This window comes from Chrysemys picta, chromosome 7 (genome assembly GCF_011386835.1).
Source record: "Chrysemys picta bellii isolate R12L10 chromosome 7, ASM1138683v2, whole genome shotgun sequence".
Classification (NCBI taxonomy): Eukaryota; Metazoa; Chordata; order Testudines; family Emydidae; genus Chrysemys; species Chrysemys picta.
This window is the reverse complement of record NC_088797.1, coordinates 99,015,238-99,035,288: the sequence shown is the minus strand read 5'-3', so window position 1 is coordinate 99,035,288 and position 20,051 is coordinate 99,015,238. Positions and strand designations below refer to the sequence as shown.

The 20,051-nt window shown below is 41.6% G+C and overlaps 1 protein-coding gene across 3 annotated transcripts in view; it reads right to left on the bottom strand.

The window, feature by feature from the left end:
• Nucleotides 1–10,915, bottom strand: part of LOC101935011 (heparan sulfate glucosamine 3-O-sulfotransferase 1-like) — a 126,381-nt gene extending 115,466 nt beyond the window's left edge. Inside the window, exon 1 of one of the 3 annotated variants that reach the window (XM_005304159.5) lies at nucleotides 10,112–10,915. The gene's annotated coding sequence lies outside the window, so the exon portion shown is untranslated. Of the gene's footprint in view, nucleotides 1–9,401; nucleotides 9,608–10,111 lie in introns of those variants that run through there. The other 2 variants (XM_005304161.5, XM_005304160.4) reach the window with 2 other exon arrangements.
• Nucleotides 10,916–20,051: the final 9,136 nt, after the last annotated feature.

Sequence of the window (20,051 nt, the reverse complement as noted above, 5' to 3'; positions counted from 1 at the left end):
CTTTAAAGAGCTATACACTTCAAACCCTCCACTCTAAACTTTAAGCCTGGATAGGGTTTCTCCCCCACTTTAAAGGGGAAAATGGAAATTACATGCATACAAACAATACAGATGTAGTGTTTAGACCATACATATTATTTCACACAAGTAACATTAACTTTCCCATGTCACACGTACTGTATGGGCCAGACTGGGATCAGATTATACTCAGGAACATGATGTGGCCATGTGTGTTCAGGCACTCCTGCCTCTGCCTCCCCCCGCCCCACTATTGTGTTGCCTGTACAAGGAGGGAGAAGTTTTTTTCCCAAAGGCAGGACAGCTCCCCACAGGGAAGTGTGTTGAGCAAACAGTATAAGCATTTAAACAAGGTAAATGTTGTGTATGTAAGACAGGGTGGGCAAACTTTTTGGCTCAAAAGCCACATCTGGGTATGGAAATCATATGGCAGGCTATGAATGCTCATGAAATTTGGGGTTGGGGTGCGAGAGGGGGTGAGGGCTCCGGCTGGGGGTGCGGGCTCTGGGGTGGGGCCAGAAATGGGGAGTTCAGGGCGTGAGAAAGCTCCGGGCTGGGGAAGAGGGTTGGGGTGCAGGGGGGAGGGCTCAGGCTGGGGGTGCAAGCTCGGGGTGGGGCTGGGGATAAAAGGTTGGGGATGCAGGAGGGTGTTCTGGGCTGGGACAGAGGGGGATGAGGGCTGGGCAGGGGGTTGGGGCTCGGGAGGGGGTCAGGGGTGCAGGCTCTGGGTGGCGCTTACCTCAAGCAGCTCCCGGAAGCAGAGGCATATCTCTTCTCCAGCTCCTACGTGGAGGCACGGCCAGGTGCCTCTGTGCACTGCTCAGTCTGCAGGCGCCGCCCCTGCAGCTCCCATTGGCCACGGTTCCTAGCCACTGGGAGCTGTGGGGGTGGTGCTTGGGGCGGGGGGCTGCGTGTGGAAACCCCTGGCTGCCGATACGCGTAGGAGCCAGAGGGGGGACATGCCGCTGCTTCCAGGAGCCGTGCGGAGCCACGGTACGCGTGGAGAGGGTCAAGCCCCAGAACCCGCTTCCCAGCAGGAGCTCAAGGGCCGGATTAAAACATCTGAAGGGCCGGATGCGGCCCCCAGGACATAGTTTGCCCACCCCGGTGTAAGAGTAAACTAGTGCTACTTAGGATAAGAATCTGTACATCTTGTCCTGACTTTTCAATGTGTCATTCACACAGGGTTTTTGTATTGTTCTCTTGATGTTTACATTCTAATTTTAAGCCACTAGCAAAATTGTAAGAGTGCAATTCCACGGAGATCATGTTACAATGTCAAGATGAAACAAATCAATACCAGGACAAGTCTTTACAAACCTAATTATAATGTCAACATGAACTAAAATAAGGTCAATACACTAATATCACTAGTCAATGTACTAACCAACCTCAAAAGTACATTAAAACTACTACATTTGAAAAAAATATGTTAAATACACGGACATTTTTATTTGAGTTCCATTTATCCAAGCCTTTATAGTACTTATGGTTTTCTATTAGTGTTCCCAACTCTTTTGTTTACCACTTGAACATATATATTTCATAAATACGGAGTACATATGTTTGTTGTCTGGGCTTGGGGAAAAAAAACTTCACCACTGAGGCTACGTCTTCACTACCCGCCTCAATCGGCGGGTAGAAATCGATCTCTCAGGGATCGAATTATCACGTCTCATCGGGACGCAACAGTCGATCCCCAAATCGACGCTTGTACTCCACCAGCACAGGTAGGAGTAAGCGCCGTCGATGGGGGAGCCGCGGTGGTCGATTTGCTGCCGTCCTCACAGCGGGGTAAGTCAGCTCGAATACGTCAAATTCAGCTAGGCTATTCGCGTAGCTAAATTTGCGTATCTTAAATCGATCCCCCCCCCCCCCCCAGTGAAGACGTAGCCTGAGAGTAGATGAGTAGCCAATGGGGCCTAAATCCTTCTATTTTGTACAGAAGTTAGCCCTTTATTTTAAAAGAATTTAAGTTCTTGGTTGTAGAGTAACCTTCTAAATGTGCACTGAAGGGACAGGATTTTCTTGAGCCCACAGACTAACAGTTCCTTACTGTTCATGCAGCTCCTTTACATTGAAAGTAACAGGAGACTTTCATTCAGAACTTCTTGGGCAGCAGTGAAATGGACAACATTTATGTCAATTTCACTTTGCTAGGGAAAGCTGCAAGCAGCACTGGAGTTTCTCACACAGGTGAGGAAGACCAACAAAACAGCAATTGAGTGTGTGTGCATGCAGGACCTAAGGGTGGGCAACCAAGTTCGTCACCTTGGGCGCGCCCTTACAGGGAGTGCTGGACCACTGTGCTGCTTGGCTTTTTGGGGAGAGGAGGGCAGCTGGTCTTGATCAGTTAATTGGCCGGCCCCCTCTCCTCAATTGTGTGGATATTTTTTTTGCTCAGCAACTCATGCGTGTGGATGCCTGAAATGTTTTCCATCCTGGCCAACAAAACAACTAGGGCTGCTTCTGTGTGTGAGTGTCAGAGAGACCAGTTTTACTCTAGCAGCAACCAAGGTCCTGGGGAAGGGAGAGTAGCAGAAATCTTTCCTCTTTTCCCCTTATCAGTCAGGATACTCTGACAGGGGAGTGGGAGAAAGAAAGCTCCTTTTTCATTCCAGTGGACAGGTGCCTGGGCTACTAATTTATCCAACATCTACCGGCTAAAGTTTGATACTAAAGATGACATCCAACACTAATGCCATTCTGGAGCCACTAAAATCATAGGCACTGACGCTGTGCGTACTCTGGGTCTGGAGCACCCATGTGGAAAAACAAACAGTGGGTGCTCAGCAGCCCCCCGATCAGCTCCTCCCCCTTCCCCAGCGCCCATATATCAGTGCCTCCTCTTCCCTCCCCAGCGCCTGCCGCGATCAGCTGTTCCACAATGTGCAGGAGGCGCTGGGGAGGAGGGGGAGGAGTGAGTGAGGGGTGGGAGCAGGGACAGGAACAGGCAGGGTGGGGGCAGGTCAGGATAAGGCAGGGCCAGGGTGGGGCCTTGGGGGAAGGGATGGAGTGGAGGCAGGACCTGCGGTAGAGCAGGGGTCGAGCACATTAGAAAGTTGGCGCCTCTGACCAAAATTACTGACTCCTGTTCTGTCCCCCACCAAAAGCAAACAAAAATAACTCTGACTGTCCATGATGATCACAACCATTCTGCATTAATATAAATGACCACCACAATTTCAGGTTTTACAAATAATAAGCTTATCATGTGAACTTCAAATACTAGCATTGCCATACCAGATAAGTCAAGTGGTCATTCTACTCCAGTATCCTGTCTCTGATAGTGGTCAGTACACTTATTCAGATTCTTAATTTTTACATTTTTATTAAGTTAGAAAATGGTGAATGATGCATTTCTCACTTGTGATTTGTGTCAAGCTCTTTTTGGATGAAAAGTTGAATTCAATTAAAAATGCACAAAACCAACATTTTTAAAAATTAATTAAATAAAACTACTGTAAATATGCTGGATACATAAGAAAAAAGGTTTATTAAAACATGCTTTGCATTTAAATCTAACTGATTGATTAAGCAAAGGAAGTATTATCTGTAGGTTAGTGACCTGAATTGATTGTTTCCAGCCACTATTGTCCTTCAAAACAGGCCAAAACTATAACAGGGTTCAAAAAAGAACTAGATAAGTTCATGGAGGATAGGTCCATCAATGGCTATTAGCCAACATGGTCAGGGATGCACCACCATGCTCTGAATGTCCTTAGGGGAGGGTCTCAGGCCCTGTGCTCCAATCCAAGCCCAAATGTCTATGCTGAAATTTTATAGCTCCGCAGCCCAAGCCCTGCAAGCCCAAGTCAACTGACCCAGGCCAGCCACGGGTCTTTTATTAGTGAAGACATCCCACGAGATGTCCCTGGGTAATACATTTCATAAGCTGGTTGTGCATTGTGTGAAAAAGCATTTGCTTTTATAGTTTTGAATTTGCCCTTTCAGTTTCATTGAATCCTCCATTGTTCTTTTATAATAAGAATAATTTTGTGTTGTCTGTAAACTGCCATCTCACTGCTTACCACCTTTCACAAATCATTAATAAATATATGGGATAAGACCAATCCTGGTACAGAATCTTGTAAGCACCCCACTGTTTACCTTTAGCATGATGAAAACTGACTTTTTATTCCTATTCTTTGTTTTCTGTCTGTTGCCAGTTTCTGATCCATGATAGCATTTTACCTCTGCCTCACGACTACTTCATTTCTTTAGTAGCTTCTCATGAGGGACTTTGTCAAAGGCCTTTTAAAAAAGTCCAAACAAATATCAACTGGCTCTTTTTTAGCCACTACTTTATTGATCTGTTCAAGGAATTTTCTTTGTCAAGGGACAATTTTCTTTCGCAGAAGCCATGCTTGTTAATTGCTATCATATCATGATATTCTAGGTATCATTCTATTTTTAATTATTGTTTCAGCCAATTTACCAGGTACAAATGTAAGGCTTACTGGGCTGTAATTTCCCAGAGCTCCCCATGTAGTATCCTGTATAGTAGCAGATTTTCATGACAGACTGTCTGTTTTTTGCTAGAAGCGCAACGACTTCATTTTCAGGGCCTGTCCCTGTCAGTTTAAAAAAAAACAAACAGAATGTTGTCTCATGGTTTTTGTCAGCCCTCGGAGAATTGTCACCTGAATAGCCACTGGCCAGCTGAGCTGGTAAGACAGACAACAGGATGGGTCAGTACATATGCACCTCAAGGAGCACTCCAGCTCTGACATAAGTCCCCAGGAAGCCTCACAACAAGCAACCTTTTCATGATAATCCTCTTCCACACAAAGGTACTGTCTACATGAGGAAGGCTTTGCTGGTATCAGTATCTGCACTGGACAGGGTTTGCTGGAATAGCCCTACTGGCAAACCCTCCTAGTGGTTTTTACTCACGAAAGCTTATGCCCAAATAAATCTGTTAGTCTTTAAGGTGCCACCAGACTCTTTGTTGTCCTCCTAGTGGAGACATAGCTTATACCGGCAAAAAGTTCTTTCACTGGTATAGCTTATATCAGTTCCCAAATGAAATAAGTTACACCAGCTAACAGACTTTGCCAGTACAACTCCATCTATACTAGGGCTTATGCTGGCATAGGTCTGTCAGGTAGGGAGGGGTGAGATTTTTTTTTTTTTTGCACATTCTTAACCAACATGCCAGCAAAACCTTTAAGTGTAGACCTGGCCGAATGGACATAAGCTGTAATGGCGTAAACTGGTAAAACTGCAATTATACTAGGACTTTTGCAGTCACAGCAATGTCAGTAAAAAACAAACATATCCTTAACCAACACAGCTATACTGGTAAAAGTTTCTAATGTCAACAAAGCCAGAGTCAGATCCATGCAAAGTGCAAGACTCTGGACACTCTGCAAATGGTGAGCCTACGAGCAGTGCAGCCGCACTAACACATGCAGGCAACCACTGATGAAAAAAGTGTGGGCTGGTGTTAGAACATAAGAACAGCCATACTGGGTCAACCCAAAGGTCCATCTAGCCCAGTATCCTGTCTTCCAACAGTGGCCAATGCCAGGTCTTCCTGCTTCTCCTCACAGTCTCTGGGCCAAAGGTGAGCACAGAGAGTGTAGTATGATGGTGGCAAAAGAACAAAGGGAATAAGAGGGACTGATTAGAGCAGGTCAAAATCTTTCATTCCATATTTTTTTTAAATTAAAAATGGCTTTTTCATCAACCTGGAAATTTGTTTTCAATAATTAATTATTGTTTTCAAAAATTAACAAGCTATTCGGGGTTCTTAATTAAAACCTGAAAACTTTTGAAGAAAAATCTTCTAAAGTAAAAGTAAAATTTTCATCTTTTTTTCATAAGAACAAAACGTATTTCCCAGCCAGCTCTAGCATGACTAGTGAATGTGATAGAAAAACAGTGTAGAGGGAGAAGAAGGAGACACAAGGGTGAACTAGGGTATTTCACCTCCATCTTTTGTGTGCCTAAAGTTAGGCACCCAGTTTGAAATATCTGGCTTATGTGACTTAACAATGGCCACAGATAGAGTCAGTGCCTGAGCTGGGATTAGTCCCTTGCTCTCAGGCCTTTGATTAGTCAACTAGACCACATCGGCTTTCATACTACCGAGTTGCCCTTCCTTGTGGTCACAGGTCATGCAGGGTGCTCAGCAAAGGCACTGAGACAGGCCCAGGCAGCTAGCTATTAGGGAGCTTGCGGTGGCTCTAGTGCCTTCACCAATAGTTTACGTGACACTGATTACAACCACAAACTCGGTACGCAGTCTTCACCACCACTCTAACCCCTCCTCCCCCCACAAAAATACACCAACCCACAAAAATACACCAAAGACCTGGAGTTATGCTTTTTTCTGGACACCAAATCCTAAACCAGGATGACTGTTAATAACCCACAATGCTTAGGAAACAATCAGCTCCACGCTTTAACCACTAGCGATTGGTTCATATCCTTTTACATTTTCAAGGCTATCTTTGCATGGAAGAAGACTTACTCTTTTCTTCAAATCAAGAGATTCAAGCAAAGACTGGAAATTTTACCAAACAGACTGATGGCCTGGAAACATATTGCCTCGCGTACAGGCTCATAAGAAAATTAACATTCCACCACTCACCAGCTACCAGGTTTGTAATTACCTATGTCTTTGCGTGTGCCTTCCAATTCTCAGTGTGGTTTTATTTCCCTAGATTACTGCCACCCACTGCTAGCCTGTAATTGACTGCCCCTATGAGTCCACTCTCAAAGCCTATGGAACTCCTTCCAGTTTTGCTGAAGTGAACAGCTTGTTTTGAACCCTGAAAGCACCACCACCTTTTGAGCACAAGTTGAAGAGACATGCTCAAGAAAAGTGACAATGTATAAAACAAGAAGAGCGACTGGATAGTGAATTGTTCATGCTTACAGGCCTATGCTGTCAGCATTGCACTCTATAGACTTATGCTGCCATCTAAATATTTCATAGCAACCACTCTTAAAATGTATGGCTGCAGCTGATGCCCAGGTAATATCCCTCTGGTATTGCCCTGCTCCTTTTAAACCACGTGTCACCAAGAGGCATGGAGCACCACACTTTTAAGAAAAGTAACACTCAACCTGTTGCAGCAGTTGAAAAACCAGATGGGACTGTCACTTACTCAAGTTGCTGAGCCCTGGATTCATTGCATCAACCAATGGTGTCAATATAGTCTGAGACGTAAAGCATGACGACTGTACATGCACATTCCTTCCTTGCTGCTGGTTGACCAATGACTTCCCATTTTGATTAAAATGGAAACAAATGATTTCCAACATAATATGATCCAGGCTTCAGTGGCCAAACATATATTATACTTCAGCCTTATATGGATACTAATCTCAAACTGGGATGGTGGTTCTGGTATCATCTTTTTTTTCCAGAGCTTCCATACCATGTGCAGCAACGTATTCAGGCAGAACACCAGCCAGAGTGACAGCAAGAGGACTACTAAAAGTAGCAATAGAACATCATGTTCCTGCCACCCCAGACTCCTACAGAGCATGTAGAACACTTTACTTTCTCTTATCAATCTATACAGGTTCAATCCAAATTCAATCCAAATTCAATCAGCTTCTAGATCAGTGAAAAATTATTATTGCTAAATATTTTTTCTTTAAAAAAGTCAGCACATAAGGGAAGACATTTTGATATATCCAAAAATAAAAAGTTAACTATGGTGCTAACCTCACCATTCCCATCACCCCCATTCCCCAGCCAAATATCCAAAATGTTATTCTCTGAGTTGCTCACCACTCAGTGTATATTTTGAACACCCGGGATGTTCCAATGTTACTGACAGTTCTGAGCATGCCATTGATAGTGATAGCAGAATGATATTTGGCAAACCCTATGCTTTTAAAGAAAAACAGCTGCCTTCCAATTGCCACTGAAGATATTCAAGCCAACTAAGAAGCCAATAAAGAAGACCCCCTTGTTCACAGTGGTTTGACCTGTAGTTTCCTTTTTTCACGCACATCTATACCTGGTGCCCCACCTTTTTGATGGGCTTATTGACAAACTTAACCCCCCCCCCCCCACAGCTGTATATTTGATGAACTATCTGCTGTGCTCTGTCAATCCTTGAGTGACTGGGTTTGACAAAAAGACCACAACTCACAAATATATTTTCCTCCTCAATATTTTCTTTTTATATTTTGTCCTTTTTATACATCTTGGTTGTTTGTTTTTGACTCCTTCATGCTTTAGTTGTAGTGCTGAATTTTGATGAGACAGTTAGTGCAACCATTTTTGTTTTTAAGAGTACATGTGTCCAGTAGTAAGATCACTTGTGATTATTTTTGTTACTTCCGACATACCTGGGCTTATCAAATAGCTTCATAGAAGCCTCACTTACACTAATTGACAACAATCTCTCTTCATTAAACCTGCAAGTTATGAAAGGTCAAACCAGATTCTATTTGAAAGGTCAACACCACTTCTATTATAACAACAGCACCCCGCATTTTCTTCAGTCACTGTGCCTCAAATAAACTTGCAAAACATAACAATTTGTCTTTTCAGTACGGACATCAGTATTTTTGCACAATTGGAAGAACAAAACTTTTGTAGTTTTTGCAACTTTCACTGTTTCCTGCCATAAGATTTACATATAGGAATCACACTTATTACAAATATTATAGATTGCTAATATTAATCCAACATAAATATTATTTGCATATGTACAGACACAAGCCATCTGTTTAAATCTGCAAGTATGACTAATAAAATATAGGCAAGCTTAACTGATGTCACAACAAAAAAATCTAAATTTTTATCTTAAAGATACTATAACATGAAACAAATGATTTTCTAGAACTATACCAGTCTATAATCAAATTCCCCAATTAGTGAACCAATATCAGCCATACTGATAAGAGATTCCTATAAATAGCGCTCACATGCAATCGCTTTTGGGGAAAAAGTAACAAAATATTGGCTAATCTCATTTCATTCTCATGAACCAAAAACTATTTAAAAGTGTTTCACTTGGAGTAGTCAAAAATCTACAGAGAATGAAGTTTACTACAATTTTAAAAGGGTGATTCAGAGGATCAAGGCAGTCTGTATACATTTGGCATTTGGCATAGATTTTCTTTTTTTAAAAAGAGAAAGTGAATCATTATACTGGAAGCTGCAGCTTTTCCAGTCAAATTTTCAGCCATGATATAAATTGGAGAACATGATTTTGCATGCCTACTGTCCAGAATTTTGACAGTGAAATTTAACATAGCACAATGATTCTCATTTTATCATTGACAGGTGTCAAAATAAAAAGATGCATTTAAGTCTAAAACATAATCCTTATATTAGTCACCCACTTTTGAGACTGAGAAATATCACAGTTTAACAATTTACCCAATATTATGTACTCTAAAAGGATTACCTGTATTTGTATCAGAACAAGACAAGAGTGCTCTCTTCAGAATTACAATAAATAACTGCAGCTTAGCTTTAAATGAAATGAGGTACTTTGGATCTAACCTGAGTTTAAATGGTGTCTGTCTTTTCCTAGTGGCAAATTTAAATTCAGCACTTGGATTCATAATTCCACAGCTCTCACAAGCATAATCTAAGGCAACCACTTTACATGATTTATGGCTGTTCTCTAGATTCAGATGACAAATCTCTATGGAGCAGGTGCAATGGGGTGTGGTTCCCCCCCCCCCCCAAATAATTTCTTAGTATGTAAATTAATTAGCAAGTTTTCATTCCTATGGTGTAACCAGGGAACTATGAATGTACTAGCTGTGTTTATTATTTCATATATTTTCAAGTGACCTGGAAGTCCGGAGGTTTAAGTCACAATGTTTTTGACAGCATCAGTAGCTGTAAAAGTAGGAATGAATGATGCAGAGTTATGCAGGGAGAGCCGATTCTTAACTATTGAAAGGATTAAGGACATCAGGCTACTTGCGTGTCTGTTTACTACTCTTCCTGAGCTACCAAGGGATCTCTAGCAATAAAAGCAGCAGTTACTCATGCACAACCATAAACTGCCCCCCAATCCAGCCCTGTTTCCTGCCTGCTGCTGGAAACAGGAGCCAGGGATTAAGCCAGTCCCTGGCTTCTACGGCAAGTCCTTACTCTCATTACCTCCTCCGGAGCCATAGAGAGCGACGCTTCCTCGGCGTCAGGGTATGCCGGGCTGGGAGCTGGAGCAGATGCTGGAGGGAGCGGGGGGCAGGCGCGCAGTCGCTTCACCCCACAGTGCTGCGGCTGGAGCCGGTGGCCCCGTCCGCTCCAGATAAATGCAGGAACAGCAGCAGCCCCATCATGATTAATTAATCAGCGCGGGTGACCAGAGCAGGAGACGCGGCGCGAGGGGAGGGCAGGCGGCTCGCACGGTCACTCCGGAGTTGCTGGAGGGACGCATGGCTCTTCGGCCGGCCGGGCACAGAGCGGAGGGGGGCCGCTCAGCGGGGAGCGCGGCCCTGGCTCCGAGAGAGGGGAGGAGTCTGGGTAGGTGACTAGACACCCGCTGTCGGAGCGAGCCCGGCTCCTCCTTACCCTGCCTTGGGAGGTACCGCTCCCGCTCCGGGGCCACCGCCGGGCTGGGCTCGGGCGGGCTCCGGGCGCTGCCCCGCCCGCACGCCGCTCTCGGGGAGCAGGCTACCGTGACTGCCGAGGCGCTGGGAGTGAGGGGGCGGGGGTAGCGCTCAGCTCCCGGGCAGGGAGGCGGTAGCGCCGGGGCATCCAGCGCAGTACCTAAACCCCTGCTCCAGCAAAGCCGGGCTAGTCCGCGGGGCAAGTTCAGGCTCGCCCTTGGAGAGGGACTCTGGCGGGCAGGGCGCTGCAGAGGGGCCGGGCGGCTGAGCGGGTTCCAGCAGCTTGCTCGTTTGAATGGTGAGGTTTGGGGATATTGGACCAAACCCCCATTGACTTCAATGGCACCACCCCTGGCTAGTCCTTTGCCCCACATGGTGCCTTGCTTGCTGCCAAATAAAGAGACAGGCCCCTTGTCCCAAAAAGCTTACAAACGAAGGTCCGAATCCCGCAGCGACATTAATGGGGCTCCAGGTGGGAACAGGGCTCTCCCCAGGATTTGCAGAATCAGAACCTAAGGACCAATTGCCCCTTGGTTACACCAAGTGGATGGGGAGCAATAGGGTTACATTGGTAATTGACGAGCATATAGCCCACATCATGCCAAATGAGGACAAAGTCTGAGGAAAGAGAACAAAAGACAAGAGGAAAAGGGAAAACTGCTCTTAGAGGAATTTAATTTACATGGCACAGTGTTGTTTTATGTTTTCTTTTTTTCCTTTTTTGTTGTCGATTTTTAGGTGTTGGCTATATTCAAAGGAATAAGCACTAGCAATTCCACAGTTGAGCTTGGATTGTGGTTTGTGCTTAAAGCAGCCCGTTTCATACTTGACTGAATGAATTTAGTCTACAAGTTTGGCACAGTAATACTTCATTACTTGTCCCTTCAGAGGACAATTGCATGTTCTTTGTTTTATATTAATTTTTGCAGAAGAAACATTTTCAAATTCTTCCTTTCTGAAATGTTACCATTTTCCTCACGTTTGGGATTGCTGTAATTCTAACCACCAATCTTCCAATAACTGCATACATAATGTGATAACTCAGGCAAAAGCCAGTTATGAAATTTTAAGCACACACAGTTATTCTATTAGTTGTCACAACCTAATTCAGTTTGACCAAGGTGATTCAAATGGATGACTACTTCTGTTTCTGCCTTCAGAAACTGCCAGCCTGGCTCCCTAACATTTAATGAAACGTGAATAATTTGTTTGAAATTTTAGGTTCTTTTTCATATAAATTTAATTTTCCATGTAACTTTCTGACCAGTTCTAACCCTGACTTATCAGTAGTGCTCTACACCTATTCCTAGGCTTCAGGGAAAAGTTGGTGGAAATTTTTTTGAGAGAAATTTCACATCTAAAAATGCAGTTTCATCAAAATTGAAATATTTCATGGGAATATGTCGATTTCAACACATTCTTTTTGATTCATTCATTGCATTCTTTTTTATTCATTTCCTTTTGTTATATCAATTTTAATTGTTATATTTATATAAATGTTATGTAGAATATATATTTAATTTTTAATAAGTTTAAAGTGTTTTGACACTATTGGGACTATTGGCCCAAGGTTTTATTACTTTCCTTAGAAATTTTCTTCACAATAGTATAATAAAGTGAGCTTATTCAGATAAATATGGATTTAAATTTGCATAAAACTCACAGGAACTTCATCGTATTAAACCTCAGGGCTTGACATCTGCAGCATCTGGTATTCATGCAGTGCTAACCTTTGAAAGACTCCAGAGAAGTGCATCTTCTCGAATATTTATTTGGTAATTGGGTATTGTAATCCATGACCTCTTAATTATCATGAAATGGCTTTTCTCACTGAAGTCATAAGACAGTTAGAAATTCTTATTAATATTAAAGTGACAGACAAGTTAGTTGGAGTATGTCAGTGTTATTCTATGAATACTGGAATTTCTTTTCATAAAATGGGGTGATCATTTCACTCTTCAGTGGCTAATGAGGATATTCCTATTGAGAACAGATAATTTCTAAAACTGCCACACATATTACTTATTCTATTTCCCATTTTAAATCTACTCACTCTTGCATCCACTGTACTGAGTTGGTCCTTCTGAGAGACTGAATTGAAGAAAAAGAAGGGAGAAGAGAAAATAGGAGGGGTGAACAATTGGAGTGGGTATGGACTAATGAAAGATTATATAAAAAAGGGAGACATTTTTCCAGAGCCTTGGGTCTCACCGAGCTGTGCAGGACCAGGGCAGAGGGTGAATAAAGGATTAAAGCCACCATTGCACTCCCTTGCTCATGCAGGCAGCCACAGGCCAGTTTTAGGGCAGGTCTTCATTACGGGGGGGGCGGTCAATTTAAGATACGCAAATTCAGCACGTGAATAGCGTAGCTGAATTCGACGTATCGGAGCCGACTTACCCCGCTGTGAGGACGGCGGCAAAATCGACCTCCGCGGCTCCCCGTCGACGGCGCTTACTCCTACCTCCACTGGTGGAGTAAGCACGTCGATTCGGGGATCGATTGTCGCGTCCCGACGAGACGCGATAATTCGATCCCCGAGAGATCGATTTCTACCCGCCGATTCAGGCAGGTAGTGTAGACCTAGCCTTAGACCCTGGCATAAATTAGAGTAGCCATAAGTCTGTTATAAATTACACCGACTCTTAACAGCTTCTCGAGGCTATTACAATAGCCAAGGATCTTTGGTGTGCAATGTGCTACAGTCCGTGTGCCTTCTAACCAGCACCGGCACTGGACATGGAAGATGATAGCCTAGAGGATTTCCCTGTGCCACTCTGCAGCACAAAACGGACGTATTGGAGATTGAATAGCTAGCTCAGAGTCTTTAACTGAACTATGGTTTGTAACAATATTTATGGTGGCAGTGATAATATTCAGTTATATGGATATACACAGTCTCACTTCCTGCATTCCAAACATCTCAAGTTATTTTGCAAAAGTGAACCTTAGAATAATTTTATATATCCAGCTATCTGATGATTCTAGTGCAATAAATGAATATTCTCAGTGTGTAAACAGCAAGACATACACCTGTTAAATCATTGCAGAATGTGCCAGGGCAACAGTGCTTGTTCTCTCTCCCCCCCCCCCCCCCTTGTACCCTCATTTCTCTCCCTGCTCTCCTCTTCTTCACTTTTACCAGACAGATCTAAATACAACTAATTAGCTAACTTATATAATGACAAAGTCTGCTTCTACCAGGAAATGTAATAGTTTGGCAATACATTTACTGGGGGATCACAAGGTAGGCAATGTTGGCTAATTAACAGTGCCAGAGTTCTTTAGTAAATTTATTGCAGCACAACTGGTGGCTTTACTGTTAATTGGTCATACTTTTTTGCAGCTGGAAAAACCTGAAATCGCCAAAATGTAATATAAAGCACACTCATGAATTAAAACATTTGCCTTGCTAAAAAGGAGACCCTTCTAAACTTTCTATCTCTTACAATGTACGTATCATTTACACAACATGATGGCTGCTTTAATAATATTGCATGTTTATAGTTCATCTATAAGGTTCCCAAAGCATTTAATATATTAACATATTTATATAACTAAATAGATAAATAACTGGAGCAGAGATTGTCTTTTATTATATGTCTGTTGAATACTTTGCACAAATGGGGTCCCAACCCTGTTGGGGCCTCTAAGCACTACTATAATACAAATAATAATTACATATATACACACATCTTTATAGAGTCATTTTGTTCAGTACTGAAAAGCAGCCACCATTGAGATGGATGGTGGCAGTTGTTTAACAGCTCACAGAAAAACTACACAATAATTTAGAATAGTGAATAAAGAAGACTTATATGCAATGGTTTAATATGATTCAGAAAGAAGGAAGAGGGGCAACTACTGAATCTCCAGCACCATTTCAAGCAGTATCCTGGGTTTTCCTTGGAGATCTAGCCAATTACTAACCAATGCCAACCTGCTTAGTTTGTGAGATCTGACAAGATCACAGCCTGAGGTTGTATGGCTGCTTGGATTTAACTTTTATCTAGAAAATGTAATTAAGAATGTTTTTTTTTTCTGCTCCTGATTACTAAAAAAAACCCACATACACAAAACAAAGAATAAAAGTGAACCACAACAGCCAGCAAAGTTAAACGCTACAGAAACATCAGTGCAGGCATTAGCACTTCAAAAGAAAAAAGCTATTTTAAAATTTAACTGCTTGGCAGATACAGCAGACAGAGCAAGAATGAAAGGGAGGTAAGGATTCATAGATTCTAGGACTGGAAGGGACCTCGAAAGGTCATCAAGTCCAGTCCCCTGCCCTCATGGCAGGACCAAATACTGTCTAGACCATCCCTGATAGACATTTATCTAACCTACTCTTAAATATCTCCAGAGATGGAGATTCCACAACCTCCCTAGGCAATTTAAATTAAAGGAAGGGAGAGTAGGAAGAGGAGAAAAGTAACTGGGAGGAAGGACAGGAAAATAGATGAACCTTACATTATTCAAAATAAAAAAAGCCAATCTATGTGCTCTGAGGGTGAAATCCTGACTCCATTGACGTCAATGGCAAAACTCCTATTGACTTTAGTGATGCAAGATTTTCCACACTTTATGGATAACAATGTGTCAACACAACCCCTCAACATATTTATTTCTTTTTTTAGCTCACAGTTGCCTATCAATTATAATACCAGAATTATAGAAAGATTCTTAAGATGAGGAAAAAATTGACTCTTACTTCTGTTTTCACTACTCAGGAAAATGACCGAGAGCTTAGCAAATTTTTTCAGACAAATAGATTATTCACTGAAAAATACAGTTTCAGGCCAATCAAAACAATTTGCAAATTTAGACAAAAGTAAGTTTGGGGCTAGATTCACAAGAAGGCTTAGCAGCCATTCACAAACAAACAGTCATGGTGCGGCTACCCCATATAACATTTAGCTTGAAGGTTATGTTACTCACCTGGGATATGGGACACCCAAACTCAAATCCCTACCCCAAGGATTATTTTATTAGTGATACAAAGTGAAATAGCATCAACAGAAGAGATTGAGAGTAACCCACTCCAGACTACTCTATAGCCTGGTGGTTAGAGCACTCATTAAGGAGGGGCGCAGACTCTGGGTTCAAGTCTCTGTTCCAGCGTGGGGATTCAGATCTAGGTATCCCACATCCCTTCCGAGTGCCCTAACCACTGGGTAAAGTTTATTGGGGGCAGAGGGCACCCACACCTCCTCTGTTTTGTAAATCTACCCTATCATGTTCTTTGCTTTTATTTAAAGGCGGGGGGGAGGTTAAAAATGCTCAGAAACAAAATGAAACATTAGCTTTGGGTCAGATAAAATGCTTCATTTGACCCAGAATGAAATTAATCAACTTTTTGGGTTATCGAAAATGCTGAAAAGTTTTGGCTTTGGTTTTCACTGAACTGAAGGGTTATATTGGTTAATTCATACAAGGACCTAGTCTAAGTTGCTGTTCACAACTGTCGTGCTATACAAACATTAAATAACCATTAATAATATATTAAACTCATACATTTTCAAGAAATCACAGAGTTCTAGCCCCTTGATTAATGCATTGACATTATCAGGCATCCCAGCACAATGATTGCAACACATAGGGAATTAAGACAGAATGCTCAGTGAATGAGTTTGTCATGCAAGATATATGGCAGACAGTTTGCCAATCTATACTGTTACATAACTGATTATTCTTCAAGGTGAAAAATATATTGGGTCTGATTGGCGTGATAACACTGACCAATTAACTTTATGTTTGAATAAACTTACCTGGCTCATTAAGTCCTTGTCCACGGTAAACATTGTTTAAGAAAATCTACTGTTGATACCAGTTGTACAGTTCAACTGGTAGTAGTAATGATAGAAACCCTTGTGCAGATCAACCAGGAGTGTTTCAACCACCATGACATCTATTGGAAGACCTTCTTCTGAGCAGGATTAGATGATATGGTTAAAAGGCCAGTCACTTGTTGGCATTACTGTTGTTGCTACTCCTGGGTTTGCACAGGTGGAAGTACAATGGTGGGAAGTTACAGACACATCTTAAGGACCAGACTATGCCTTGATGGTGCTGGCCCCACTTGGGGGCATTGCAGAACCTCATTCCCCAGGGCTGTTATGACAGGAATTCTGTTCCAGGAAAAAACAGTCTCCCCTGGATTTCCAAAGATCACCATGGAAGATGAACACACACTATCATCCATTAGGTCCCTATACCAGAGCAACTCTGATCAACAGATTCCATCTCCTCCATTCCCCGTTGGGGTGGCTAGAGACCCAGGGTGTGCTGAAAAAGGAGCAGTCCATAAACTGAGTGGAGCACAGAGTCTGCAACTGTGCCTGGCTCTTGTGCCAGGGCTGTAAAGAGAGTAAGGCTCTTTGCAAGTTTACCACACAAGGGCCAATCACAAACTAGGCCTAAATGTAAATATAGCCCTTGGCACTGGGCAAACAATTTTCTCTCCTTTCTTTTATGAAGGAGAAATAGGGACCAGAATTTGGTAGACAAGAATTACTTAAAAAAATATTTCCTCCAGTTTTTGAAAGTTGCAGTTAATCTCAGCTTTATTCATCTAGGTGCTGAGAAAATCTGAGACAGGGATTTTATTTATCCAGACATTGGGGAATGATCATTATCCTCTTTATCAAGTAAAATATTCGTTATGGTTTAACAGATGACAGTGATAGATACAGAAGAGAAAAATACAGAGAACAGGCAAAACCCCACTATTTTCCAAGGAGAATGTGAAGTCATATCAATCAGCATAATGAAACAGAGGTTAACTGATAAATGATTACATTTACAATGAAAGAATCACATTACATACCTTTAACTTATACATTAATGTTTTTATGTTCCTCCACCTATTTGTCCCTGCATGTACGTAACGTTTCAGGCCATAAAAGCAGTTCAGTTTCCCCCTTTATCTGCATGGTTGCGTTAACAGTTATTTAATTAATTGTTTTAAATGATTTTGAGTCACAGGCTTAAAACTTGAACTTTTCTTACGAAAGAAAGGGTTTGGAAGCAGGATCAGACTCAAAAAGAAAAATATTTCAAATGAAATGCTTGGGTAAAAAGAAAGAAATATGTTATAAACTGCAGTTTTCAGAGTTGATAATTAGGCTGCATGTTCCCAGAGCCTCAAAGTCCCAGATCACTGGGGAAATTATATTCATTTGTTTAAATAACTATTGAGCACCTATCATGAAAAGGGCACCTAGCACGAAAAGGGCACCTAGTACCCAGTCCTGTATCTGTACAAATCATTCAAGGTTTGTCATTGACTCCAGTGGGAGCAGAACAAAGCCACTAGGTGCAGAACATAAATGTTTAATATTTGCATCATGATACTGATTAGAGACCTGAATCAAAGTTGGGTGCCATTGGGTTAGGCACTTTACAAACACTGTCAAAACACAGTATTTGCCCTGAAGAGCTTATAGTCTAACTGGACAAGACTGACTAAGGAAACATTATTAATCTCATGTTACAAATGGGGAACTAAGGAGCCAAAGAAATTAGAGATGGAAAAGGGCAGTCTTTGGGTTATTCAGTTCATCCTCCTTCCTGTGCTGGATTGTATTTGACAGTATATAAATATTAAATAATTCAGGGTTGTTGTTTTTTTGTTTTGTTTTTGGTAAACACATTAGTTGGGTCATTTTAACAAATTAGAATACTATGGAACATGGTTAGATACCCAGAATCTATTTCTCATTGGACTCTAACTCATGGGTTAATCCCAGAAAATGATGCTTATGCTGTGAGAAAATGTTTATGGTCCTTTAAAAGAATGAGTTAACACACTCGTCACAGGAGAAATACTAAAACAAGAAAATGAAATGGTATCTATACTCTTCTAATCATAATACTCTATTGTTATGGGTACCACTGTGAGATAATAAACTAGACTTCTACTGCACAATCTCATTTTTGGCTTAGGATCCATAACTCATGTCACAGTCAATTCTCTCACAGCAGTGGCTGCAACTATGGTTTAATTAGACACCTCCATCCCCCCAAAAAACCCCAATAATCATCATCGTATTCCTGTTGTTTCAGACTTCACATAGTGTTCCGAAAAGTGAAAACACAGGAAAAAAATAAACTTTCTGACACAGACATTTTATAGGCTAAGGCTATAGTGCGGATTAATACTTAAATAATGGAGCCTTTTGCATCAGGATTTTTGGTCGATAGCCATACTAGTCTACTAAGTCTATGGTTAATGGATAATTGCCAACATTTTCAAAAACATGCCTCAGTTTTGACAACTGTGGACAACTTCGGCCTGATCTTCAGAGTTGCTAAGCAATAAGAGTTCCAGCTGAATCCAATGGGAACTTTGGATGCTCAACTCTTCTGAAAAATGACCCTCAAGTTCTCTCAAACTAGACACCCAAAAATGGAGGCATCCCAAATCAGAGGCCACTTATAAACATTTTGTTCTATAGAACTATTTTAAAAAAATCTTTTTATGACCAATTTTTCACATAATATTCCCAGTCCAAACCATTGGTCTTTTGATACACTGTGGAACAAAAGCATCACATATTGGGAAACACTGAAAAATCACTTTCAGTCACTCCTTAGTCCAGTTTTGTTCCTTGTGAATAGCATGCAAAGGGACAATAGTGCAGGTACCTTCAAATCAGGTTGGCTTCCTAGAAGAAACGCCCACAGTCATTCAGATCAAACCTCTACAGAATGTATCATAAAAATTTTCAAAATTCATTTGGAGTTACTTTGTCAATGAAGATTCAAAATGGAGGCATGGGAACATCAATCAACTTCAAGATACACCTTATTAAAATTGCTATAACATCAACTTCCACTAAATCCATGGTTTCTCTAGAAGAACTTGAGGGCAAACAAATTAGATCTATGGGCTTTCTATGTAGTATTGATTTTGTGCAGAACTGCCACTGAAGTCAATGGAAGTTTTGCCTGTGAATCAATTACAGCATAAGCCTTGTGTTCAAACAACATTAAGGATCAGACAAATCCACAAAAGTAAGTCAATTTGAAGTAAAGGCTTAATTCATATTGTTGTGCATAGATATTTTAGGGGTTTGAGAACATTAACGTATCCTGTATACCACAGGGAGCACAATCTTGTAGTCCTTCCACTTGCAAAAGTCTCATGGACCGGAGTGGGAATTTAATAAACGCACAATAAGATTTGGCACAGGCATTCTAAATGTATCACAAAGCCAAATACTGCAATTTAAAAGACAAGTGAAAACTTAATTCAGAATTTAATAACAATTGCCATGTTTGTCAGGAGCCCACGGTCTTATTTTTCTGTGTGCTGCGAGACAGTCATCTGGGCACCTTCTGTAGAAGTAGAGATATTCACCCCAATGTCCTGGCCAAATTTCAACTTGCGTAATTAAATTGTTCATAACTAATCTATTCCTGTAGTTTCAAATGAATAAAATATTCATCACTTTCTGTCCTAAATGGCTATGAATGTTATTTTGTGC